The 9,181-nt window shown below is 36.8% G+C and overlaps 2 long non-coding RNA genes across 2 annotated transcripts; one reads left to right on the top strand and one right to left on the bottom strand.

The window, feature by feature from the left end:
• Positions 1-3,137: 3,137 nt before the first annotated feature.
• LOC127532646 (uncharacterized) lies at positions 3,138-3,803 on the top strand. The gene is made up of 2 exons (XR_007940176.1): positions 3,138-3,299; positions 3,383-3,803. It is a non-coding gene; the product is annotated as an uncharacterized LOC127532646 (long non-coding RNA).
• LOC127532649 (uncharacterized) lies at positions 3,801-8,834 on the bottom strand. The gene is made up of 2 exons (XR_007940181.1): positions 8,542-8,834; positions 3,801-4,304 (listed from the first exon to the last, which is right to left on the bottom strand). It is a non-coding gene; the product is annotated as an uncharacterized LOC127532649 (long non-coding RNA).
• Positions 8,835-9,181: the final 347 nt, after the last annotated feature.

Here is a 9,181-nt window from a genome sequence, read left to right as displayed (position 1 = left end):
TTAACGTTGCTTCTTTCAAACATCCACTAACAGAGAATTCATCAGAGACCAGGTTGTCTGAGTTAAAGACTCAGAAAAGAGACTATGGAGGGAGGCCATCAAGACACATAGGACTAGTGTTGTGAAGCGTGGAGGTGGCAGCATTTTGTGGGTCTAAACCACTGATCTATAAATAGAACCTGGATGTTGCATCTGACTAAGCGGGCAGCTAAACTTTGAGGTAAGCGGGGCTGGGCTAGCAGCCATACTACGGCCCCCAATAAGCAGTAGTGCAGAGTCCCGGGCTTTGGCTTAGGCATTTAGTTTTATGTGAAGGCCTGCTTAATAACAGCCTCAACTATTATTTCTTGTAAATAAATTCTGCGTGTCTTTAGCTTATTATAATTATGTCAATAATATAGAGGGGAGAATTAGAGATGTCTTCAACTTCAGGCAAAAAAATTAACGAACTACTTAGACTGTAAAAACCAGACACTTGCTTTGGTTCCAGTAATCAGTACTGTACAGTACTATATGCACAATGAAACTGTTTTCTGGTTATGCAGAATGAATAATAACAGATTTGTTTAAAATTCAAGTAATGTTTTATTTTTGTTATGCAATAAACTCATACACAATAATTACAACATATCAACCAGTTAGTTGGTCTTATCAATTGTGATGAATTCAATATTTTACAATCAGCCTTGTAAATTATTCAACAATAGTTTTATGCTACATTTGAATGTTGATTTTATGATTTTCTTAGCTTCTATCAGGGCACAATGCTACATACATGTAATACATGCAAATGTACACGTGTTTATATAATATGATAAAAAGATAATAACACACACCAATAGAAACAAGCAAATACAACTGAATAAAAAAATGAATCAATACAATAAAGTTACATGTAGGCCTAGCTGTACATGTCACATTCTACTGGTGTTTAAGAGAACTAGCTTCAAAAACTGTTTTCTTACTTTTTCTCCTGTCATCCTCTCTGTGTGTGATTTAGCAATGTGGTGCATGCGGATTTTACAGTAACAGCTAGAGAGGATTTAATTAGGCTGAAAACATGATTGTTTTCTGGGGTGCAGTCAAACATGTGAGGGTAAAGTGAATCAAATACAGCGTTTATAGCTACCTCATTCTAAACAGCAGATGTAATCACGTCCACAATTCCTCTTCCTTGAGGCACTTTTCCACTGTTTGCAGCCAGAATTCGTTGGAAACACTTTTCTGTTGACTCGCAAACAGTCACAACATCATGTGACGGCTTCTGAAGGCCACCTCTGTCTTTTATGGCGATCAAGTCACATATAAAGCTGCTGTCAGATGGCAGAAGTGCAAGTTGGGCATAAAATCCTTCTTTCAGCCATTTTCACAACATATCCTGCAATGTAGCCTACAGCAGCTTCCTTGTATGCAGACAAAGCTGGGATGACTGGTGCTGTTGAAACATCAGTGGCATCATCAAAATGTAGTGAAGCTGGAAAATCTAGATCATACCAGTTTGCAAGGGAAGCATTGAAAGTGTCGTTTGTTGCATCATTAATCGTGGTGGAATCACGCGTCACATAAAGGATGGCTGTGTTGTCCAGCATCTCACAGTTGACATTCGCCCCCTTTATTTCATGGCGCATGAGGAGACGTTTATATGCAGCTGTGAACTGTCACGCATTAGGGTTATTGTTGCAGCTGCAAGATGACCGTACAGCACCAAAGAAGAGCTCTAAGTGATCCTGGCCGCTGCAGTTTAACGGGTAAAATAAGCTATAAATTCAGCTTACTTGTGAAAGGTTTTCCCCTCTCCTGTCCCTTTTCTGTAAGGACAGTTAAATGCTGCACAAGACGGCATAATAATGGTAAGAAACGTTGTGAAAAAAATTAAAACACCGAGAAAGAATAAAACCGTGCAAGTGCGGGGGACCACAGCAGGGCTTTGTTTTGGGGCTCACAAGATGGCCGCTTTAGTATATCCGGTTACCTCAGCTTCAGCAGCCCAGTACAGCATCCAGTGTTTATTTAGAGATCAGTGGTCTAAACACGCACAAACCGAACACAAAGAGACCAAAAAGGTCAGAAAAAGAGACAGCATATTGAGCTCCCTGATGCTCATCATGCAGTGTGGAGACAGACAGCAGAGACTCTCAGATGAAGGTTTGAGTCGTTTTCTAACCACCAGTGTTCAACTTATTCTCCATCTTTGACCCAGTTTGTCTGAAACTAAAGGCGCTGTCACACTCTAGCGTATAGAGCCAGCGTATGAGGAACGTATGGACTTTTTGGACATACACTGACATGCGCTGATACACACGAGGGGTACGCTGGAATACGTTTCGACTACACTGGGGTACGTCGGCGTATATGGGGGTATTATTGTAGCAAAACTATTTGTCAATGCGAATCAAGAGTTGTCTGTCTGTATTTCAATCCATGTGTCCGAAGTGAGATTTGTCCATGTGTAAAAGAATTTGTCTATGTGAACTGAGATTTGTCAATGTGAACCGGAATCTTCAAAAGTTGTCTGAAAATGTAAAATTTGTACATGTAATAAGATTTGTCCATGTGTACAAAGAGTTGTCCATGGGTAAAAGGAGTTGTCAATGCGTACAAAGGCATTCATAGTTGAAAAATGTACATATCCCACTACACATCAGCAGAAAATACAGACAAATCACCAGTTACGAGTCGTTCGGTTTCACAATTGGCTGTTTTATTTTCATGTGACTTTTGCTACACTTCTGCTGTGAGTGAGATTCGTATCTGAAAAACATGTGGGTTTTATCTCCCTGACCTCAGGCTCACAGGCTCGTCCATGCTGGCTGCCTTCCGCACTGCTGCCCTGTACCTGCCCTGCCCCTGTGGCTCTCAGCGGTGAGACCGAGACGGCCCATCTGCCCCAGTTGCCCAACCACGGAGCCCGTCACCGGGTTCGCCGGTGTTCAAGATTAACTGGTGTTCCGATCAACTGGTGATAGCAGGGTTTCTGAGACAGATGTTTCGTAGGCGTGGCTTTTCAGGACCCCTTACCTACTGACCAGGAAATAAACAAACAATGGGACAACTTCGTCTATAAAATGAGATTTCTGCTGTTCTATACAGCATAATGTGCAGGTAGGCTACAGGTAGACTGACTATGGTTTCTAAATGTTAAAGACTGCATCATAGTTCAACATCTGTCATTCTCTGCACTGTCCAGATCATATGTGATGCTGCATACATCATTTCTAATGTGGAGGCCACGTGGTCTGGGTCTGTTCATGACTCCAGGATTTATGGAGAGTCTAACCTGAGCAACAGACTGCAGCGTGGTCAGCAGCATAAAGATTTTCACAATAGAATTCTCTTGTCTCCCTCCTTTAATATCCTCTGATGTATCCACTATACATTACAGGAGAGTTTGATGGCCTTCTGCTGGGTGACAGGGGTTACCATGACAACCCAGGCTGATGACCTCATACCCTGACCCTGAACCAGGCCCCCAACAGAACTTCAACCGGACTCACTGCAGGACCAGAGCCCGGGTGGAGATGACCATAGGCCTGCTGAAAGCCCGTTTCCAGAGCCTACGTCTCCTCAGGGTGACCCCTGAGAGGGCCTGTGATATTACTGTGGCATGTGTTGTTCTTCATAATATTACCACTATTAGAGGAGAGCAACACCCTGCCCTACAAACTGAAGACCCAGATGATGAGCCCATCCACCTGCAGCTATCCAGGACAGCAGAGCAGTCAGAGACACCGTATGCAATAATCACTTTAGAGTTTAAGTCTCCATCATCACCACCACAGCAAATAAAGACATGATACACATTTCATTTGCTCTTCTTTATTTCCTACAAATAAAAGATAGTTCAGTTCATGTTCCAGTAGTTAACATAATTCACCTGTGACCATCACCACCTCTAACTTGTGCTCCAGTATTTCAATTTCCAGATCTGCCCTCCTAATCTGTTTTTTGGATTTTTCTCAGCAAATACAGTTTATAAATCTGTTTTACTGATAACTGGGAATACATAGAGGACATTAAATTATACAGTTGCACATGAATTCCACAGAATGAAGCTCTGGTGTTTCCTGAACATCCATCTCACTGTGTCAGTCTGTGCAGTGGAAGCTGAGGAACCATCCTGCTGCTGTCCAGCCATGCTCTGTTAAAAAGGATGAGAATGTGCAATACTTCAGTGTAGGCTAAATGTCACACTCTATATTCCACCCAAAATGTGAATGAGAAGAGAACTATCAGTAACATAGCTCTGTATGTCTTTCTGGATCCCCCTCTGTAAAGGCAGCAGACACAGTTTCATCCTCTTCATCCTAGATCAGTGACATGTTTCAGTAAACTTAAACTACCATTTGGAGAAATCTGTGGAGTGTTGCCTACTTACAGTTACAAGGTCTGTGGTGTGAAGGGACCAAAAGACAAAAAAAGACACAAAAGAGAACTGAATAATCATACGTATATATATGTATATGTATATATATATATATATATATATATATATATATATATATATATATATATACATATACATATATGTATACATATATATACATATATATATATATATATGTATATGTAAATGTATATATGTATATATATACATATATATATACATATATACGTATATGTATATATATATATATATATATATATACATATACATATACATATATGTATACATATATATACATATATATATATGTATATGTAAATGTATATATATATATATATATACATATACGTATATATGTATATATATACATATATACATTTACATATACATATATATATATATATGTATATATATGTATATATATATATATGTATATATATACATATATACATTTACATATACATATATATATATATATGTATATGTATATATATATGTATATGTATATATATATATATATATATATATATATGTATATGTGTATATGTATATGTATATATATATATATATATATATATACATATACATATATGTATACATATATATACATATATATATATATATGTATATGTAAATGTATATATGTATATATATACATATATATATACATATATACGTATATGTATATATATATATATACATATACATATACATATATGTATACATATATATACATATATATATATATGTATATGTAAATGTATATATATATATATATATATACATATACATATACACATATACATATATATATATATATATATATATATATATATATACATATACATATATATATACATATACATATATATATATAACCCTAACCCTAACCCTAACCCTATATATATATATGGCATGCCGTTTAGGAAATTATATATATAATGAAAGTCGATATATATATATAATGAAACTTGATATATATATATAATGAAACTTGATATATATAATGAAACTTGATATATATATAATGAAAGTCGGAATATAGAATGTTCAGATTTTCATTCCATCTATTCAAAGTTTCATTCCATATATTCAGACTTTTTCCTACTGAGCCCTGGAAGGACATGGCAAACAAAAGCAGGAACCTTATTGGACATTTGCTCTTCAGATGAGCTCTTCTGTGATTATCTGTCTTCATGGTTGTCACAGGGAACGGCGACTACGTTTGAGAAAACAGGTAATTTTTAGAGATGTTTTGATTCTGAACACTGAACGTGTTAGCATTAGCTTAGCTACTTAGCTTCGACTACATTTGCATCCCTACATAGCTTAAAGGTTAAACACATGCACCATATGTTGATGATAATGATAATATCTATGTTTATCTTTATAGCTGGTCTTAAGGCTAATTACGAGGCAGAGGTCAGCTGCTGCCTGGACACATCCATGATCACGCCACTGGTGGGACACAATTGTACTGGATTTCAGCTGAAGGCTGCTGTTCTGTCCAAACTGAGACATTTTTATTGTGACATACCCTCCACTGTTGTTAGCTTTTGATTCAATAAATTTTTTTGAGATGAGGAAATCACTATTGCATGTTTCTAGTTAAATACCCTACTTTTATGATATATCACTACAGCATGCACTTTTTATATTTTCCATCAATTTCACCCAAAAGTTGAATAACTATTTGTGAGCAGTGTATGTAGACACATAATAGAAGCACATTTCAATAATATATCTGCTGCAGTAGTGCAGTTTATCTACCTAGATTGGTGTAACAGTAAAAAAAAACATATGCTCCTGATGTTTCTGACTAAAATCTGCTTGAAAAGCACAACTGCTTATCTGTCAAAATGTGTGTAACAAAAGTGTGCACTGAACACTGAATAAAGTCTCTGTAGATTATAGACAAAATTTCCATCTCTCATCACAAATTTCTGTTTATTCACCCAAAGTGCATGGGTAAAATACAAAACAGGTGAAGTACTAAAAAAGATTTATTTTCTACAAAAGCCAATAGTCAACAATGCAGTTTAATTCTGGGACAGTTGCTCCAGCACCGACACCATGCGTCCCATCAGTGCAACCAAGGTTTTCATTCATCTTCTGGATGTTCTGGAGCATGGCAGAGGTCAGGTCTTGGTGTCTTCCGATCTGTTCCAAGAACCGTTCCTCTGACCTCTCCAGATACTGCAGAGGATCCACAGCAGCTTCCTGGTTCCCTTTTCCTGCATAAAAGCACCAAAAAGTACGAGTTGTCAGTAATTATTTTCTATTTTCATAAACACAGTTAACTTAAAGTAAATGTTCTATTTTGTGATTTTAGGATGGGTCAAAAGATAACATACTGATCATGTTGATGTCTGCATAGTCTAAACAGATCTTACTTGATTTGGTCTGTAGAGAGGAGGACAGCGTGGAGGAGCTGCAGGACGGAACCAGTAAGCTGCAGACTAGTGCTCCTGGTAACTGGACCTCATCATCCAAGGCCGACAACTAAATAAAATGAACAAGACATGCTGTTGATAGCATCTGTAATACAAATGATTTTATCCATTAACTGATTTATTGCTTTGTCCATACAATGTTAGAAAGTGTTACAAATAATACCTGTAATAATTTCCAACAGTGATAAATGCCTTGTTTTATTTTACAACAAAAAACACCAAAAGCATCTGTGTATAAGAAATCAGTGCATTGGATTTCCACATCTGCAAAGCTAGAAAATCACACATCAGAATTTTACCTTGAAATTATGAAAATAGCTGCAGATTACCAGTACTCTTTACTTCATTGTGTTAACTTGATCATTTGAATCAGTTTTTTAGACTTGTATTACTGATACGAAACATAATCAACACATAAATTAAAATGTGTTCGCAAAGAGTTCACTGGTTCTTCAAGGGAAATTTCAATGATAACCATATAGTTCAGTAATATGATTAATGGGTCATTGTGTAACAGCGTGGGAGGTTCTGAATACAGGTCTTGGACTGAAATATTGCTGCTGCTTTCCTCCGGTTTTATAAGGAGTTGTTTCATAGCTTGTTAGCTTACCAGCGGCTAACTGGCTGGCAAACAATAGTTCAAAGCCAACCTCTAATCGGTGATCCGGTGTCCGGACCGCGTTAGCTGGCGGAACGTTCATAATACTGATGTGGGACTGTTGTAGCTAGCGTATTCATAGTAGGATAACAGCAGGATGTTGGAGAAACAAAACTTACCATTATCAGGATCGCTGGTCTGCATGGCAGACTCTTAGCGCATCGCTCTGCTTGAATGTCTGTGTATTTCAGGCCGATTTCAAAATAAAAGTCAATAAAATTCTCGTCCGGGTGAGTGTCCTTCATTGTCGCTTCGCCATACGGACATGTCCCTTCCGGGGCTCGGTAGGAAAAAAAGATTTGATATATATATAATGAAAGTTGATATATATATAATGAAAGTTGATATATATATAATGAAAGTTGATATATATATATATATAATGAAAGTACGAATATATTGAATGAAAATCGGAATATATTGAATGAAAATCTGAACATTATATATATATATATATCAAATTTCATTATATATATATCGACTTTCATTATATATATATCAACTTTCATTATATATATATCAACTTTCATTATATATATATGAAATTTCATTCAATATATATCAAGTTTCATTCAATATATAATTTCCTAAACGGCATGCCATATATATATATATATATATATATATATATATATATATATACACATGTGCATCCATGACCTTTTATTCCACTATTCCACCCGTTTTATAGGCATCTGCTTTCTTTCTGTTGGCTGAGCAGAAGTCTATGTTAGTTTAAATAGGCTTAATTATTTAACAGGACATGATATGGATGCAGACATTTAGGCTATGTGTGGATAAAACAACTGCACAGTCAAACAGCCACTTAATATTTATGCTACTTTACAATGTAAAACATGATCAACATGAAGTACCTCCATGAGATAATGCCGAGGTCTGACCTGTTTGAACAGTGTTTTTATATTTCATCTTAAGCTGCTGCCCCGTCGGGATTTCCCCTAAATGAAATAACTTATTATTCTACCATTCAGACAGTTATTCCCTGTAGTATTATTACGATTACAAAGGACTACATTTAAACTTACGCATTGATCCGGGCTGTTCTCCACGCCGTCTCTCTCTCTTTTGCAGCTGCAGCGGTGTTGCACTTCTTTCTAAAAACGTGTTCAAACTCACCATATGAGCGCGTTAAAAACTTCCAGTTCAAAAACGCAGCCTTTCGCTTCCCCGTTTCCATGGTGACTCATCGAATCGGGGTTCCATTGATGCTGTCTTTTCAGAGTTGCGGTGCACGCGCGTAACTCCGGGTCAACCTACTCCGAGTTAATTAAACCAACTCATATCAGCCGTTGTGAAACCGAAAACTCAGAGTTTTCTATCTCAGAGTAGATCAACTCAGAGTTGAGGATTAAATTCAGAGTTTGTTAAACCTGCTTCGTGAAACAGGCCCCTGGTAGAGATGCAGGGTGGAGACGGACAGCAGAGACTCTCAGATGAAGGTTTGAACTCTGAATGATGTGATGATCTACAGAAACACTCTGTGATGTATGAAGGACAGGAAAGAAGTTTGTGTTGCTCTGAGGGTCAGCTACAGATTTAATGTGATGGTTTACGTTGTTATAAAGGGCTATAGAAATAAACTTTTAAACTTTGTTTCTGGATTTTGGTCTCCAGAACTGCTGACAGAAACAATGAAGGTGTTTCAGACCAAGTTTATTATATAAT

Source organism: Acanthochromis polyacanthus, chromosome 24 (genome assembly GCF_021347895.1).
Source record: "Acanthochromis polyacanthus isolate Apoly-LR-REF ecotype Palm Island chromosome 24, KAUST_Apoly_ChrSc, whole genome shotgun sequence".
NCBI classification, from domain to species: Eukaryota; Metazoa; Chordata; class Actinopteri; family Pomacentridae; genus Acanthochromis; species Acanthochromis polyacanthus.
This window is presented reverse-complemented; position numbering and strand designations above follow the sequence as displayed.